A 19,974-nucleotide genomic window follows, 5' to 3' on the forward strand; every position below is an offset into this window, starting at 1 on the left:
GCGACCTCTCCATGCAGCTGCCGGGGTCCATGTACAGGGACCCGGCGCTGCTACTAGTTCGGCCCCGCCTTACCTCGCCCCGCTCCTGTCACCCGCTGTGCCGGCTGGCGCGCGCGCGTCCCCGCCTCCTAGGGCGCGCGCACCGGCTGTCTCAGATTTAAAGGGCCAGTCCGCCCCTTATTGGAAGGTGCACTAATCACTTCCTATAAATTCCAGCCCTGCCCCCACTACAGGTGTTCCCTGTAGCGTTTGGCCCAGCTCCCTGTTGTTCCTGTTTCCTGTCCGCTACCTGGTCCCTAGTCCTTGTTCCTGATTCCTGTCCGCTACCTGGTCCCTAGTCCTTGTTCCTGGTTCCTGCTCCTCTGTTACTCTATTGCTCCTGTGTTCAGCCTGTCACCTGCGGTTACGCAAACAGACCTCTGCCAGCACCATCTCCTGCCTACTGCTCCTGCCACGCCTCGCCTGCCGTCACTAGCAACCAAGCCAGGGGTAGCGACCTGGGGGTCGCCTGCCGCAGCAGGTCCATCCCGCCTTGCGGCGGGCTCTGGTGAAAACCAGCGGCCCCTTAGACTCCGCTCCCTGGTGAGGTTAGTGCCATCGCTAGTGACGGTCCAGTGGATCCACTACTCCAGGCGTTACAGATACAATATGTAATGAAGAAACACAGATCTCTGCAGCTCTCATAAAATCAATAACTGCTTTATTTATAAATTCATTTAAAAGGCCAACATGTTTCGGGCATACTTACCCTTAATCATGGCTCTGTAGACGCAAATCACATAGTATCAATGATGTAATATGAGCAGTCACCTCTACAAGATAGTGAAGATCATAGTATTAAATGGTCCCCAACATGTGCCAAACACAGAGGGAGACTCTGTTTGACTCATGTTGGGGACCATTTAATATGCATCATGGATACTATGTGATTTGCGTCTACAGAGCCATGATTAAGGGCAAGTATGGCCGAAACATGTCGGCCTTTTCAATAAATTTATAAATAAAGCAATTATTGATTTATGACAGTTAGAGAGATCTGTGTTTCTAACTTTCTAACACTAGTGGATTTAACCCCTTATTAGACTTAGACTATTTTGGCTTTAGGTACGCAGAAAATATTTACATTGTTTTCCCTTAATTTTTGCGTTTTCATTTTGAACTCTTTTAATTTTCCATGTACAGAGCTGTATGGGTGATTGTGGAATTATTTGTACTTTGTAACGACACAAAGTACAAGAACATGTGTAACATATATATTAAAATGTATTTATTTTTTATGTAAAAATGCATAAAATGGTCCTATGCTAATCCCTATAACCTTCTGATTTCATCATTGGGGCTGTTATAGGTTTTTTATTTGTGCTATGACCTGTGGATTTAAACGGTTCCTCTTTGGTGTAAGTAGGACTTTTGATTATTTCTATTCTTTTTTTTTTTCTAATATTTGATTTGACAAAGAATCTGCAATTTAGGTTTTTTTTTATTTTCCCACTTTAGCCGTTTACTGTAAAACATAAATAACATTACAATTTAATGGATTGGACAATTACACATGCAGCGATACCTGAAATGTTTACTTTCTATTACAGGCAATCATCAGATTGCTTATTCTGCTCAATGTTATGTCACTGTATAGCATTGATGTAGGCAATCTGCTACTAGAGTCTGCCTGAGACAGACTCTATAGCAGATAACCAATCAGCCAGCACAGAGGTAAGTATTACAACATTGGCAGAAACCTGTTGTACTCAAAATCATTAAAGATGAAGAAAGAAAACTGCCTTTCTAGCACCACCTATTGGTACCTACCTGTAGACATAATTTTTGAAATGCCTCTTTTACATCATTATTCCTCAGGCTGTAGATCAAAGGATTTAATACAGGAGTAAAAACAGCATAAATTAGAGAGATATATTTCAGATTGGCTGAAGAACCTTTTACTTGGCCCATGTACGTGGCCATTAATGTCCCAAAATACATCACTACCACAGTGAGGTGGGAGGCGCAGGTGGAGAAAGCCTTAGCTCTACCGTCAATGGAACGGATTTTTAGTATGGAAATAACAATACTAATATAAGAGCCCACAATAAAAGCTGGTGAAGATAACACAGCGAATATGCTAACAACAACTATAGTTATCTTATAGAAGGAGAGGTCACCGCACGCCACCTCCAGGAGAGCCAACACCTCACAGGCAAAATGGTTCAATGTGTTTTCTCTGCAGAATGTAAGAGGTCTTATGATAGTGGGAGCAGTTGATACAATGAAACTTCCTATGTACATGGTGACAGCGATGTATCCACATAGCCTCCAATTCATAATGGTGGTGTAATGTAAGGGGGAGCATATAGCGGTATACCGGTCATAGGCCATCACCGCCAGCAGGATGCATTCCGTTCCTCCTAGATATAGAACAATGTCCATCTGTATGATGCAACCAATAAGGGAAATCCTTCTATTGGTTGAAAGCAGATCAACTAGGAATTTTGGAACAGTAGACGATGAGAAGCACAAATCCAGAAAAGAGAGATTACAGAGGAAATAATACATAGGAGTGTGTAACTTAGGGGTGAGGAGAACGGTGACGATCAGGAAGATGTTCCACAGGATGGTCAGTATATAAGTAATAAAAAACAGGACAAATAGCAAACGGCAAACCTGCAAGTCCTGAGAAAACCCGACTAAGATGAAATTTGTTATATGAGTTTGATTTGAATGATCCATGATGTATACAATATAAATAATTTTCTCCTATTAAGAATATTGCACCCTATGTAAGGTCAGGTTATTACAGCTTCAAGGCTACAGGTCCATACTCCTTACTGTCAAAAATTAAATGAAAAAAATCATGTGTTTACACCTCCTCGGTCCTTTTCATATACAGCAGTCTGTTGTATCCCTTATTGAATGAAAGTAAGCTGGAAGCTAAGGGATGGGAGGGGAAGCAAGGTGGCATCACGGCCCTCAGTACTTCAGCAGCCTCTTGGGAACGCCTCTTTGAAACTTTGCAAAACAGCTTTGCAGGTTTTCTTTATATCAAACACTTAAAATATATTTATGGATATTAAGTGGAGAAAAATTTCCAGATGTACAAGACAGAAGGCTTTTTATCGACTACAGCATGACCTTTAACTAAAAAAAACATAGAAAACTACAGAAGATAAGTCAAAATGAACTAAGGCTAAGGCTTTGTTCACACACAGTATATTTCGGTCAGTATTGTGGTCCTCATATTGCAATCAAAACCAGGAGTGGATTGAAAACAAAGTAGGGCTCTGTTCAGACAATGTTGAAATTGAGTGGATGGCCGTCATTTAATGGCAAATATTTGCTGTTATTTTAAAACAAGGGCTGTTATATTGAAATAATGGCAGTTATTTACCGTTATATGGCGGCCATCCACTCAATTTCAACATTGTGTGAACAGAGCCTTTCTGTGTTCTCAATTCACTCCTGGTTTTGATTGCAATATGAGGATCACAATACTGACTAAATTATACTGTGTGTGAACCCAGCCTAAGGCCATGTTCACATGGCGTAAGAGACCAGCCGTGCCGGTCTCTGAAAAGATCATCCCGGCCGGTATTGTTATTTATTATTATTATTATTAATTATTTATTTATAAAGCGCCCTTAAAGGGGTAGTGCGGCACTAAACATTTATTCACAAAATAACACACATTACAAAGTTATACAACTTTGTAATGTGTGTTATGTATGTGAATGGCCCCCTTCCCCGTGTTTCCCCCACCCACGCTAGACCCGGAAGTGTTGGTGCATTATACTTACCGCATTGGTGTCGACCCCCGTGAATAAATGTTTAGCGCCACACTACCTCTATAAGGGCGCTTTATCAATAAATAATAATAATACCGTATTTTCCGGTGTATAAGACAACTTTTTAACCCCCGAAAAATCTTGTCAGAAGTCAGGGGTACTCTTATACGAAGGGTATTGTCGCCCCATGCGGTGGGGGGACTCATAAATGGCCCCATGGCAACCATTTAAAAAAAAAAAAAACAGTTAACCCACCCTGGCCCGTTCCCGGCCTCCACACGTCTTTTTCTCCACTCCCGTTCACGGCGCAGCCAGTGTGACATACTCTGACTGCGTCGGGTATGCCCGAAAATCTCCCGAGCAGCTGAGCATCTAATCGGAGATGCTCGGCTGCTCGGGAGAGCTTCGGAACAATGACAGAGCTTTGAAGTACTTCCGGAGCCTCTCGAAGCCTCTGTCATTCTTCTCCGATTAGACACTTGGCTGCTCGGGAGAGCTTCAGGCATCCCCATGGCAGTCAGTGTATGTCACACTGGCTGCGCCGTGAACGGGAGCGGAGAAAAAGACGCATGGAGGCCGGGTAGGGGCCCGGGTGAGTTAAATGTTTGTTGTTTTATTAATTTAGCTGCAGTTAATCCCTGCCTGACCGCAGGCAGGGGTTAACATTTTCTGGCGTATAAGCTGAACCCCTGACAATCTCTTTAAAAGTCAGGGAAGGTTTTATACACCCAGTCGCCTTATACACCGGAAAATACGGTAAGTCTTATACTAATAAATAAAACTAAAATAAAATAAGAAAATAAGTGTTTTATCCACATATTAGTAACAAGCCACGTAATCAGGGTAACTCAGTATTTACAGGTTATTATTATTATTTTCCCCTAATTGAGACATTTAGGCCATGTTCACACTGCGTATGAGTCTGTCCGTAGTGCGAACCGCGAATATACGCACATAGTTTTGAGGTTGATGCGTTCGCTTAAAAGTATACGATATACGGCCGCACAATGCACACTACGTATGAGCTTACGGCCGGATCGTATGCGGCGCCGTGAAAAATTAACACGACCATTGTTTGAGGACGGAAATGTTTGAACTCACGGACGTGGATTTGCATGCAGTCCCGTACGGAGAACTTATTTCAGACAAATTGAACTTGATTTTTCGATCAAAAAGGTTCTGTGTGTTTTATTGGGCTGGGCGAAGATTTCCAAGTAAATGACCTGTATCAGATCACTACGAAACAAGCTAGGGAAGCAGAACTGTACTACGGGCGTATGTTCGCGGTTCGTATGCATCCAGCCGCATGCCGATTTTTTTTTTTTTTTATTTATTTATTTTTTTTTTCCCATGCCCGTAGTTTCAGCCGCACATGTACGGCGTACACAATATAAATCCTAAAACAGCAACAACAACAAAATAAAAACATTATAAAGTTTCCAACCTAAAGGCCAAAGTCATCTGCGTCATTGAGGGATTAATAACAATATAACAAGTACTATAATAAAATCAAGTATAACAATGATAGAATATATTGAAGAGTTTTGTATGTAACATAGAACATGAATGAATAAATCCTGGCAATGAGTCCCTATGTGCTACCTAGGAGTGCAGAGGAAGAAGTAATGGCGTCACCTCATGCTGTGTCCTCTGTGTCTCCCCCTCCCGTCTATTCCTCTATGTGTCTTTTATAAGATTTTTTACCTGTTATGACATAAAATAAGAGATAAGTAATTTCCCGCGTGTAAAGGGCCGATGTCTCCAGGTGGACGTGGCAAACCCTCCAGACACAATTATTTCTGTAATAATGAGGGAAATGTTTAACTCTAGATACAATTCTAAATATTTTTGCATTAATGTATCTGATCACTATACTACATCCAGCAGCTTTTGCCTCTGTTATGTCCTCACCGTTCTCCGCAGTGACCGATATGTAATGAGGATTTGATTCCCTTAATCAGATGAGATATACTTAACATTTCTTTACAAGGCTAGGTTCACACTGCGTTTTTGCAATCCGTATTTTTTTGCAAAAAACGGATGCTTTTGTGTGTATCTGTTTTGATCCATTTTTCCATTGACTTCCATTGTAAAAAAAAACGGATCAAAACGAATCCTTTTTTTTTTTTTTTTTTTTTTTAGTGGACACAAAAGTAGTGTCAGCTACATTTTTGTGTCCGGCAAAAAAACGGATCGTACGTAGTGTGAACTGTGCAGCCATACATCGTATACTTTCCATTGTACGCAAACTAAGTCTCCGGCCGCTTATTCACGGAATGCGCTACGGCCGGAAACTTACGTAGTGTGAACATAGCCTTATATTGGTAAGGTGCATGCCTCCGCAAACGGACCGCCCACTGGGCGTAACAGGTCCGATGCGGGAACCACATGACTTACTTCCAGAGATATGTGAAAAAACAAGAACTGGATCACACAATTAATAGATATAATACAAATCATTTTTTTGGGGGGTTACGGGTGCCCAGGTATAGGATCCAAAAGGCTTTACGCTTCCTTAATGGCTGGACTCAATCTCCTTCCCGTGCCGGTCTAGTAACCCTCTCCAGGGCACAGACTGAGAGGCTGCTGGTATTGCCCCTGTGGCAATCCGTGAAATGTCCAGAAAGAGCACTATGTGAACAGATATCTGCCAAATGCTCGCTAATGCTGATTTTGAGCATTCTTTTTGTAGAACCCACATATTGAAGCTTGCACAGCTTACATTCCACCACAAAGATAATATATGTGCTTCTACAATTAATAAAAGATTTAATTATAAAGTAACGTCCTGTGTTATATGATGTGACTGATAATTGTTTATTTGCATATTTGCACAGTATACATCTCTGTCCTCCACACTTATGAAAGCCTGTGCTAGAAAGCCAATTATTTTTATTTTTATTGCAACTACGCTCATTAATGACATTTATATTGCTGGGGGATAGTATGTTGCCTAAAGTTTTTCCCCTTCTAGTAACACAACGTACTCCCACTGACAATATTTTTTTTTTTAATCAGATAGTTTTTATTAAGATTTTTTTTTTTTCAACTTAACAAAAAGCAAAAATAAGAAAAAAGACAGTACAAGCTTATCGAATAGCAAAAGGGACATCACCGTACCATAATAACAAAGGCAGAACGCCGATATACATCTTCTAGCATAAACAATTGCAGGAGATCAGTGGCATATCATCATAGCCCGGTGTCCCGATAATCATTTCCAAACAAAAAACAAAACCCAAACACATAAATCCCAGTACCTGCGGACGAAGAGGGAGTAATACAATTACTTTATCATAGTGAAAAACTGCTGCGAAGCACCACACTGTTATGCGTGAAAAGAGGTTTGGCTAGTGTCCAGCTAACTCAATACCCATTAACGACTACTCCGCTATTGGTTCAACATAACCTGGATCGGGTTCCTACAGCAATTTAACAAGGCCCTGGTGGGTAGACCAGCGGTGTCTATCCAGCGTCCCCATATTTTCTCAAATTTGTGTACACATTTGCGTTTAATGTATACACCCCTCTCCAATCTAATTACACAGTTCACCTTAGCTACGAATTCTTGTATCGTGGGAGGGTCTGTCTGAAACCATCTGGAGGCAATAGTCTTACGGGCCTGGTAAAGCATCCGTTGTACGGCAATAGCCACTGACAATATTTTCTCACATTTGGGATCCTGGAGAAGTATAGGGACATACTTAGTTATGATCTTACTAATTTCTCTAAATTGGGGGCTATATACTGTTGAAAAGGTAAGTTGATTATCCCTACGTCTCCTCAGAGTACCTGACCCTCTACTTTCACCATTATTATTATGGGTCTCCCCGTTGGTAAGGTGATACGATCTATCATGTGTTTTTGTCACTCTACGTGCTCTCTATAACTGGAGGGCTGTAACCCCTGGCTTTTAATCTAACAGTGAGTTCCCTGGCCGCTTCTACATAGGAGGCATATTCGGAACAATTTCTGCGAGTTCTAATAAACTCCCCCACTGGAAGATTTCTAGTTACATGATTAGGGTGGCTACTACTTGCCTGTGAGACACCATTACCCAAAGTGGATTTTCTATACAGACATCTGGCCATTTTTCTGGGATAATTTTAGATCTAAAAATGGAATGGATTCTAACTCAAATTGGTAGGTGAATTTGAAATTTAGAGTATTGCCATTAATGTACTTAACAAAATCCTTAGCATGTTTCTCGCCCCCACGCCAAACAAGGAGGAGGTCGTCTATATACCTCCCGTACCAGAGAATACACTCTCTGTACAGGTTGTCGGTATTAAACAAGACAACCTCCTCCCAGTAAGACATAAATATGTTGGCAAGTGAAGGCGAGAAACGCGCACCCATCGGTCATCCATTAATCTGCAGGAAAGACTGATCTCCAAATGAAAAGAAATTATTTGTAAGCAAGAACTCAACTACAACACAAAGATAATCACATAAAATTTTGTCATGATTACTGTACTTACTGTATGTAAGTGGTATCGCAAGGCAGTGATGGCTGCTCTGTGAGGTATGCTCGGGTAATGAGCAACAACATCACATGAAAGCCATGCTCCTTCATCAAAATGAGGTAAGTGATATATAGCTGCCAAAAGACTTTTGCTATCTCTAATAAAACCAGTGGTATGTTTGGCTAAAGGTTGGAGATATCTCTGTCCACTTACAGAGACGTTCTAAGAGAGATCCTATCCCCGCCGCAATAGGGCAGAAAGGAGGAAAAAAAATTCCCTTATGGGTTTTAGGTAGAGCATGAAATATTGCCATCACAGGGAACTCAGGGATAAGATATTTACCAAATTTATGGTCAAAAACACCTAATTCAACACCCGTATCTACAATGTCGCTCATTTTTTTTTTTTAGTAATGTACTTCGTGGGGTCTGATGGTAACTCCCTGTAGGTGGCAGAATCAGACGACATATTTTTCACTTCTTTAATATATAGACCCACATCCAAAACGACAACGGAACCTCCTTTGTCTGACTTGTGCACAACAATGTTAGGGTTATGCATAAGATCATACAGGGCTCTTCTTTCCCCAGGTGCGAGGTTATCCCTAATGTTACCCAATTCAGAGTTATTTTTAAGAATCGTAAGTTCTTCTTCACCATTAGGCTATGTTCACACTACGTACGCATCCGTACGCATTTCGTATGGCGCCGTACATATGCGGCTGAAACAACGGCCGTGCGAATATTCGATGTGCGGACGGATGCGTACGCAGTGTGTACGCAATGCGTACGCATTGCGAACGTACGCCCATAGTATACTTACGCTTCCTGAGCCTCCTACGAAGCGATCTGACAGCGGTCTTTTACTTGGAAATCTTCACCTAGCCCCGGACACCCCACAGAACCTTTTGGATGAACTGTGCGGCCAGGATCATATACTTTGCATTGTACGCTAACTACGTAAGTTTCCGGCCGCATATTCACGGAGCGCACTACGGCCGGAAACTTACGTAGTGTGAACATAGCCTTACCCTGGACTATGTCCATAACCGGCACTCTGCAGTTCACCGGATAAAACTCTGGATTGGGAACCGGGAGACACTCTAAACACCTAATGGAATCAAGAGAAGACGGACTCTGTGCTCCCAAATCCATTAGGGTTTGTACAGACATTTGTTCCTGAAAACACATGGATAAAGGAATATTACCCTGACCGATTTCATTCAGATTTACGTTAACAGGATTAGATAATACAGTAGTAACATCATGATTATCAAAAGCATCTTCCATTATATTCTCATGAGCTAGAAAGTGTCTTTTAACGGTAATTAGACGCATGAATTTGGTTACGTCTTGTAGAGTGGTATATAAGTCAAAGGTTTTAGCTAGTACAAAGTTTAATCCACGAGACAGTACCTTAATGTGTTCATCCTGCAAGATGGACGCAGACAGGTTATACACATCCAGGGAAACACTGTCCGTCAGTATGTCCTTCTCACGAACGGGTTTCCCCGCCCTGTGCTTCCTCCCTGCCCGCCAGTAGGGCTTACTCCGTTTTTTGAAAAATCACTTGCGCCCTGTGAACGGGAGCGGGTATTAGGGGGATCACGATGCACCTGGTTGAATCAACCACGTCCTTTAGATTTTTTCAGTTTGGGGTAGCTCTGATGGTTAACAGCTGGTAAGCAATCCTCTTGTCCTCTTGTTCCGAATAGTCAGTCTGAGTATCCGATGATTCCCCATCTGTCGTATCAAAGGAAACACTTTTGTGGGATTTGTCATGAGACGCAGTTTTTAGAATAGATTATAATGTCCTTTGTTTCCTTCTTTCTTCCCACCATGTATAAACCATATTTTGAGAATAATCCTTTAAAGGGAACCTGTCACCCCCCGTGCCGGGGTGATAGGTTCCCGACTCTCCTGTCATTCTCTATGAGCGTTGGACTCATCTCTCAGCGCGCGCCGGGCTGCAGCGGCTGAGGTCTCCGGGACCCGACCATCTTCAGAAGCGGGACCCGGCGCAATGAGGTAAGTATAGGGGTCTCTAACGGGGGTCGGGAACCTTTTACCCCAGCACGGGGGGTGACAGGTTCCCTTTAAGTCTCGCTGCTGTGCTGAGCTGTCCGTCCCTGCTGCCTGTCTGTCCTCTTCCCCATTCCCCCCTCCTCAGATTCTCTCCCTCCCTGCTTGTTCCCTTCCTCCCTGTCTCTCCTCCGTGATCAGCTAACTGTCACTGACCAATCATGGCAATCAATGTTACAGAGCTGGGTTTGATGTGTCAGATGAGCTGTCACAGCTACAAGCCTCCTTACTCCTGTATGGGTGTATAGAGAGGACATTGGAGCTGTCACAGCCTACTGTCTAAACTACTGTGCCCCCAAACGCCACAATCCTTTTTCCAACATAAATAATAAACATGAATAAAAAAAAAAAAGATATAAATAAATAATAAATAAAATTAATAAAAAATAAATAAAATTGACAGAAATAAATAAACCTACAAATAAATACCGTAAGTATAAATAGGCTAGGACATTAGTGTAAGGTGTAGGGTGTTAGAGGGGGGAAAGTAAGTTAGAAATAGCTGGTTTGTGTTAGAGAAAGTCTTTCAGTGTTAGGGTATGTTCACATTGAGGAATAGGCAAAGAATTTTAAGCGGTATCCGTGCTTATTCCTATGCCTACTCCGCTTGAAATTCCACCTGTAAAATATGTACAGAGAAATGTCCAATTATTGTTCAAACGGCGGAATTTACGTACGGAATGTTCCGCTGCAAATCCAAATTCCATTCAAATAAATGACATGTTAATTCTTTGGGCGGATTCCACTAGAGAAATCCTAAAGAAGTCATTGGGGCCTCAAATTTCTGCTTCAGCTTTCCAGTCGAATTCCGCTGGAATTTCTCCTATACCGCCAGAGCTGAAGAAGAGGAAATTTCAAGCAAAGAACTTTCCTCTTCAATTCCTCGCCTATACCTCAGTGTGAACATACCCTTAGCTCTAGATTTTAGGGCTAGGGTGCTTACTGCTACCCTAAATGATTACTTTCGTGGGTGCAGTTTTCATAATGGGGTCACTTATGGGGTTGGGGTATCGTTCTGGCAGCTCCAATCGTTTGCAACATGGAACCTACAGGTCACGAAGCCTAAAATGATGTGCTGAAAGCCAGTGGGTGCCCCTTTCCTTCTGAGTCCCGCCATGAGGCCAAGCAACCAGATGCAACCTAAATGGGGATACTGTCTGATACGAGACCAACAGCGTGGTAAAATTTGGGGTGCTTTTCCTTTATTTTACAAGTTATTTGTGGAAAATATGTCCAACAAGTGATGCATTTGTGAAAAAAAGCTAATTTAAATTTTTTATTCTGAATTTGCAATAATCCCACAGTAAGGGGTCAAAGTGCTCACTTCTGGTCTAAATGATTACTTTATGGGGTGCAGTTTTCAAAACGAGGTCACTTATGGGGGTTAGATATCGTTTTGGCAGCTCCAATCCTCCACAAACACATTATGGCGACCGTAAAACATCTTAATAGAAAAGGCGGCCACAAAAACTACCAGGTGGTCCTTTACTTTTGAGGCCTGTATGCATGCCCAGCAGCACACCAGGCTCACAGGGGGGATATTTCTAAAAACTACAGATCCTGCGTAATAGATATCTTGTTGATTTTTTTTTTTTGTAATATCTGCTGTGTTACAGAAAAAAAATGTTTAAAATTGAAAATTAGCAAAAAGGTATATTTTTCTTAATTTCACCTCCGCTTTAATTCCTGTGAACCATTTAAAGAGTTAACAAAGTTCATGACACCTGTTGTGATATCTTTGAGGGGTGCAGTTTTTAAAATGGGGTCATGTTTGCAGCTTTGTAGCCTACCAGCCTCTCACATTTTGCTTTTAAAATGAACTAGTCCATTTAAAAGATCAATTTGGGAAATTTCCTAAAATTTGCTGCTGAACTTCTCAGTCATCTAATGTCTTAAAAAATGTAAAAGAGCACTAACCAAATGATGCCAACATGAAGTAGACATATTGTAAAGGAGAATTCCGAAATAATTTATGCGGCATGACCATCTTTCTTACAAGCAATGAATTTCAAACATTGCTAATATTTTCAACTTTTTACATTTTTGAAGTTTTTCACAAAAAACGTTGTATGTGTCGACCAAAATTTACCACTAACCAGTACAATATGTCACGAAAAAACAATCTTAAATTCACTTGAATAAGTTAAAGCATCACAAGAGCTACAAGCAAAGTAAGACAGGTCAAGTATGAAAAATGGGCATCAGTCAATAAATGACATCCAGGGCTTTTTAGCTCAATCATTAAAGGGTTAATGTGAAAACATAGCCTAGGCTGCACTTACACGTGATTCCCTGATAATTGCAGCCAGCACCTTTAAGCTGGGTTCACACTATGTATATTTCAGTCTGTATTTGGTCCTCATGTCAGGTCCTCATAGCAACCAAAACCAGGAGTGGATTGAAAACACAGAAAGGATCTGTTCACATAATGTTGTAATTGAGTGGATGGCCACCATTTAATGGTAAATAACGGCCATTATTTCAATATAACAGCCGTTGTTTTATAATAACAGCAAATATTTACCGTTATATGGCGGCCATCCACTCAATTACATCATTATGTGAACAGAGCCTTTCTGTGTTTTCAATCCACTCCTGGTTTTGGTTGCTATACAGCCTCAAATATACGTAGTGTGAACATAGCCTATTAAAGCGTATGGTAATCACAACAGCAACTTTACTGTCATCTGTAACACCCTTAACAGTCTTATAGAATGGTTATGGTGGTTACTAGGACTTCATGACTGCTATCTGCCCTGTTCTTACAGCCTGTACCAGCAGACTGATGATCAGTTAATTGCAGTGCAATAACAATGTACTGAATTGTAAAAATAAGCAAATGGTTACTCAAACAATTTCTATCGGGAGACTAATGCTGGGTTTACACGAAGCGATAATTCGCCCAATCGATCGTTTAACGATTTTGAAGCAACAATTTGGCTGTTATAACAATCAGCATTTAGACGAATAAATTGTTAGAAAAATCGTTAGAATATTCGTAAGAAGAATCGTTTTTAAGATCGCTTAAGCCCATCTTTTACATAGGGTAAATCGTTGGAAGACTGTTTACACTAAGCGATTTGCGAATTTTTAGCGAACGACAAACAATGGTTTAAGAACATGTTGAAAGATCAAAATGAATGATTTTTCGCTCGTCGCTTGATCGTTTGCTATGTTTACACAAAATGATTATCGCTCAATGCGATCGTTATTGCGAAAATTCGCCCGATAATCGTTCCGTGTAAACCCAGCATTAGGCTATGTTCACACTACATAAGTCTCCGGACGTAGCGCGTTCCATGAATAAGCGGCTGGAGACTTACGTAGTTTGCGTACAATGGAAAGTATAGAATCTACGGATGCACAGTTCACACTACGTACGAACTTACGCCCGGATCGTATACGGCACCGTAAAAAATGAACCAGACCATTGTTTGAGGACGAAAATGCCGTAACTTACGCCCGTAGCGTAACATGCGGTCCCGTACGTAATGGTGATTTCTTCATTTTTCCACCTTTTTGTGCTGATCCAAAAGGTTCTGTGGGGTGTCCGGGGCTAGGCGAAGATTTCCAAGTAAAAGACCGCTGTCAGATTGCTACGTAGGGCGCTCAGGAAGCGTTAGTAGACTGCGGGCGTAAGTTCGCACTTCGTACGTAGCCGGCTGCAAGTAGCGTAAATACCTGGCCGGAGTTTAACACGTATATGTCCGGTCGTGAAAATATGCTGCCGGACATATACGTAGTGTGAACATAGCCTTATGGTGCGTATACACAGACAGAATTATCTGACAGATTTTTTAAGCCAAAGCCAGGAACAGACTATAAGCAGGGAACAGGTCATAAAGGAAAGACTGAGATTTCTCCTCTTTTCAAATCCATTCCTGGCTTTGGCTTCCAAAATCTGTCAGATAAATCTGATAAGGGTGCGTTTAGACAGAGATTTATCTGACAGATTTTGGAAGCCAAAAATGGATAGATTCCAGTCTTTTCTTTATGAAGCAGGCTAAAAGGAAGAGAGAGGCGCCATAGGGTAATAACATCAATACTCGGGTGGGAAGGGGGAGCACATATGGTTATGCTCACCTTTTTGTGTTGTACAAAGAGTATCAATGAAGACAGACGGAGTAACCGCAGCAGCCAGTCCCAGAGGATCCTGAGCCATGAGATCCCGATGCCGGAGAATAGAGATGTGTCACAGCCTCAGTGTTAGGCAGGCCTAGAGTAGAAGGACCTTGTTCGGCGCTGAACGGTACTCAGTTTCTGAGACAATAAATCATCTCTTCAATATACCTGTTTGAACCAAGTACCGTTCAGCGCCGAACAAGGTCCTTCTACTCTAGCCCGGCATAACTCTGAGGCTGTGACACATCTCTAGTCTTTTCTTTATGACCTGATCCCTGATTATAGTCTGGTTCCAAGATCTGTCAGATAAATCTGTCTGTGTAAACTCACCATTAGAGAAGTACACTCTGAAACCCCTGCCTTTAGTTTTAGGCAACCTTGTCCCATAGATAGTAAATTGCAAGAAGTGGTGTATTCTCCCCAGTCTGACACAGTGCTCTCTGCTGCCACCTCTGTCCATGTCAGGAACTGTCCAGAGCAGCGGCAAATCCCCATAGAAAACCTCTCCTGCTCTGGACAGTTCCTGACATGGACAGAGGTGGCAGCAGAGAGCACTGTGTCAGACAGGAGATAATACACCACTTCCTGCAGGACCTACAGCAGCTAATAAGTACTGGAAGCTTTTACATAGAAGTCATTTACAAATCTGTACAACTTTCTAACACCAGTTGATTTAACCCCTTAAAGACACAGACTATTTTGGTGTTAGGTACGCAGTTAAGTTTTATTTTTGCATTTTCGTTTTGAACTCTTTAAATTCTTCATGTACGGAGCTGTATGGATAATTATGTATTTGTGGAATTATTTGTACTTTCTAATGACACCGTTCATTTAACCATAAACGTAAAAAAGTGTAACAAACATATATATACATACAGTGATCCCCCAACTTACAATGGCCTCGAGATACAATATTTTCAACATACAATGTTCCTTTTTGGACCATCATAACTTGAGACCAGACTCAACATACAATGCTACAGACAGTCCAGATCTTTCTGTAACATGGAGAAAAAACAAGCTGATCAAAGAAAGTGGCCATTTTACTGGATTTAGAACCAATTAAAAATTTTCCATAGAGTTTTGGTCTCAACATACAATGATCGTCCTGGAACCAATTCATATCGTATGTTGAGGGACCACTGTATACATATATATGTTTGTTTGTTTTGTTTTTTTGTAAAGTAAAATACATGAAAATGTCCTATTCTTATCCCTATAACCTTGTGATTTCATCATTGGGGCTGTTTGAGGACTTTTTATTTGTGCTATCACCTGTGGATTTAAAAGGTTCCTCTTTGGTGTAAGTAGGACTTTTGATTTTTTTTATACATTTTTTTCCCCTCATATTTGAGTTGACAAAAATACGCAATTCAGGCTTTTTTTTTTATTTCCCGCTTATGTCTTGCACTGTAAAACATAAATAACATTACAATTTAATGAATTAGACAATTACACATGCAGCAATACCTAATATGTTTACTTTCTATTATAGGCAATTATTAGATTGCTTATATTATTCAATGCAATGTCACTGTACAGCATTGATCACTGATATCGGCACTCTGCTACTAGAGTCTTCCTGAGACAGACTTCATAGCAGATCACCAATCAGATAGCGCAGAGGTAAGTATTACAACATTGGCAGAAACCTGAAAAGAGAAGCAAATAAGGTCCTCTAGGGCAGGGTTTCTCAACCTGCGGTACGCGTACCCCAAGGGGTACGCGGCGCAGGTTGAGGGGGTACGCGGGAGCTGGCAGGGAGAGGTGTGGGAGTGGAGGGCAGCAGTGGAGGAGCACATGTCTGTGCACTGTGCCTCAGCTCCCCTGTCCGCTGCTGCAGTGTGACCCTGGTGGTTGTCGGGAAGGAGGAGGAGGCTGCAGCAGCTTCCTGTGGGCTCCAGTCACTGTGCAGTACATGTACTGCGGGCTCTGCCTGTGGGGGAGCCAAGAAAACAGTACGGCTGCAGAAGCATCCAGCCGACAGGTGTCTTCCTGGGATGAGGTGGCTGCATCTGCACTTTGCAGAGCTGCTGGAGGCCAGGGAGCACCACTACTGATGTAGGTAATAGGGTTGGGGCTGGGGGTTGCTGAAAGGCTGGGGGCCACTGACAGAGGATTTACTTCCCCTCCGGCCGTTCCCGGGTGTCCCGACAAGCTCCGCCCCCTGGTGACAAGCCCCGCCCCTGGCACCGACCGTAGTTAGTAAGTTAACTCACTGCCAGTTAGAAGTCCCCCAGCTATCCAGCATAGTGTGTATCTGAGGTCCCCCAGCTATCCGGCATAGTGTGTAACTAAGGTCCCCCAGCTATCCGGCATAGTGTGTAACTAAGGTCCCCCAGCTATCCGGCATAGTGTGTAACTAAGGTCCCCCAGCTATCCAGCATAGTGTGTAACTAAGGTCCCCCAGCTATCCAGCATAGTGTGTATCTGAGGTCCCCCAGCTATCCAGCATAGTGTGTAACAGAGGTCCCCCAGCTATCCAGCATAGTGTGTAACTAAGGTCCCCCAGCTATCCAGCATAGTGTGTATCTGAGGTCCCCCAGCTATCCAGCATAGTGTGTAACAGAGGTCCCCCAGCTATCCAGCATAGTGTGTAACTAAGGTCCCCCAGCTATCCGGCATAGTGTGTATCTGAGGTCCCCCAGCTATCCGGCATAGTGTGTAACAGAGGTCCCCCAGCTATCCAGCATAGTGTGTAACTAAGGTCCCCCAGCTATCCAGCATAGTGTGTAACAGAGGTCCCCCAGCTATCCGGCATAGTGTGTAACAGAGGTCCCCCAGCTATCCGGCATAGTGTGTAACAGAGGTCCCCCAGCTATCCGGCATAGTGTGTAACTAAGGTCCCCCAGCTATCCAGCATAGTGTGTATCTGAGGTCCCCCAGCTATCCAGCATAGTGTGTATCTGAGGTCCCCCAGCTATCCAGCATAGTGTGTATCTGAGGTCCCCCAGCTATCCGGCATAGTGTGTATCTGAGGTCCCCCAGCTATCCAGCATAGTGTGTATCTGAGGTCCCCCAGCTATCCAGCATAGTGTGTATCTGAGGTCCCCCAGCTATCCGGCATAGTGTGTATCTGAGGTCCCCCAGCTATCCGGCATAGTGTGTAACTAAGGTCCCCCAGCTATCTGGCATAGTGTGTGTAACTGCGGTCACCCAGCTTTCCAGGATAGTGAATAACTGAGGTCACCCAGCTTTCCTAGTGTCCTGTAGTCAGTATGATTGAGGTCACCCAGCTTTCCTAGTGTCCTGTTCTCAGTATAATGTTGTCACCCAGCTTTCCAGCATCTTATACCAATGTCCAGACCTGGTAATGCTAGCTGGTGTGAAACAACACCCAGCATGCCCAGACAGATGGAAGTTGTAATTTTTCACCATCTGGAGAGTCACAGGAAAGGTGATGCACTAATATGTTACACTTGTGCGTCTTTTTTGCGTTTTGTCTTGATTCTAAATGGGAGACATGAGAGTTTTTCAAGCAAGACAAAAAAAACACATGTTAAAATACAAAAAATAGAGCTTTTCTTTACTTTATGTAGACAGCTGTGCGACCAGTAAAAGCTGCTTCTTACCAGGCTCCAGGATCTGATAAGAACTGCACCCTGGAGGCAGTGACAGGAGGGGTGACTTTACCCTAAAGGCTAGAGAGAGCTTCGTACCTATCTGTATTCCGCTCATTAGGCTGCGGCACTTTGAAGAGTGCACCGCTCCTCCATAGGTGCCAGAAAAAAGATGGATCCCGTCCTGGGAAACTGGGAGAAGATTCCCATATTTTCCTGGGAAGGAGTGGCACAGAGCAGTGCACACTTCAAAGTGCTGCAGCCCAATGAGCGGCATACAGATAGGGACAAAGCGCTTTGTCCTTACTGTATATTCGCTCATCCCTACTTGAGGCAGTGACAGGAGGGGTGACTGTACCCTGGCTGCAGTGACAGGAAGGGTGACTGTACCCTGGCTGCAGTGACAGGAAGGGTGACTGTACCCTGGGTGTAGTGACAGAAAGGGTGACTGTACCCTGGGTGCAGTGACAGGAGTGGTGACTGTACCCTGGGTGCAGTGACAGGAGTGGTGACTGTACCCTGGCTGCAGTGACAGGAGGGGTGACTGTACCCTGGCTGCAGTGACAGGAGGGGTGACTGTACCCTGGCTGCAGTGACAGGAGGGGTGACTGTACCCTGGCTGCAGTGACAGGAGTGGTGACTGTACCCTGGCTGCAGTGACAGGAGTGGTGACTGTACCCTGGCTGCAGTGACAGGAGGGGTGACTGTACCCTGGCTGCAGTGACAGGCGGGGTGACTGTACCCTGGCTGCAGTGACAGGAGGGGTGACTGTACCCTGGGTGCAGTGACAGGAGGGGTGACTGTACCCTGGCTGCAGTGACAGGAGGGGTGACTGTACCCTGGCTGCAGTGACAGGAGGGGTGACTGTACCCTGGGTGCAGTGACAGGAGGGGTGACTGTACCCTGGGTGCAGTGACAGGAGGGGTGACTGTACCCTGGGTGCAGTGACAGGAGGGGTGACTGTACCCTGGGTGTAGTGACAGGAGGGGTGACTGTACCCTGGGTGTAGTGACAGGAGGGGTGACTGTACCCTGGGTCTAGTGACAGGAGGGGTGACTGTACCCTGGGTCTAGTGACAGGAGGGGTGACTGTACCCTGGAGGCAGTGAGGGGAGGTATCTGGCTGCATAGTGGAGAAGTATCTGGCTACATGCGCACATATCCGGCTGCAAGAGGCATACTTAAGAGAAAGAGGCATACCTGGCTGCAGGGGGCCTCCTCCTCCTCCTCCTCTTTTATGTCCTTTTGTATATTTTTCCTATATTTTTTACCGCATTTTTGTTTTTTATACATTTTCATTTGAATCTTTTTCCCTTTTTTTGAATTTGAATTTTTTCCCATTCATTATTATAATTCATATATACTGTCTCTGGTAGCAGATTAATTCTTTCTAGCTCATTTATCTATGTTTTTATGTAAATAAACAGATTCTGTATTTTATTCCAAATCTAATACTGTTTTTTTGCACCGATTTTATGTATTTTATCAGCTACACATATATATCTTATTGAACTTGTCTAGAGGATCTTATTTGCTTCCCTTTTCTTATCTATTTGACCCTTGGGGTTTAGGGTACCCAGGTTAACCTCGCCAAGTTACAGGCAGTCGAACTCACACTACCTCTTTTGCTTTCTTTATTGGCAGAAATCTGTTGTCCTCAAAATGATTAAGGATGAAGAAAACAGCCTCTCTAGCACCACCTTTTGGTACCTACCTGTAGACATAATTTTTGAAATGCCTCTTTTACTTCTTTATTCCTCAGGCTGTAGATCAAAGGATTTAATACAGGAGTAAAAACGGCATAAATAAGAGCGATATATTTCAGATTGGCTGAAGAACCTTTTGCTTGTCCCATGTACGTGGCCATTAATGTCCCAAAATACATCACTACCACAGTGAGGTGGGAGGCGCAGGTGGAGAAAGCCTTGGCTCTACCATCAACGGAACAGATTTTTAATATAGAAATAACA

Source organism: Dendropsophus ebraccatus, chromosome 6, assembly GCF_027789765.1.
Source record: "Dendropsophus ebraccatus isolate aDenEbr1 chromosome 6, aDenEbr1.pat, whole genome shotgun sequence".
Lineage (NCBI taxonomy): Eukaryota > Metazoa > Chordata > Amphibia > Anura > Hylidae > Dendropsophus > Dendropsophus ebraccatus.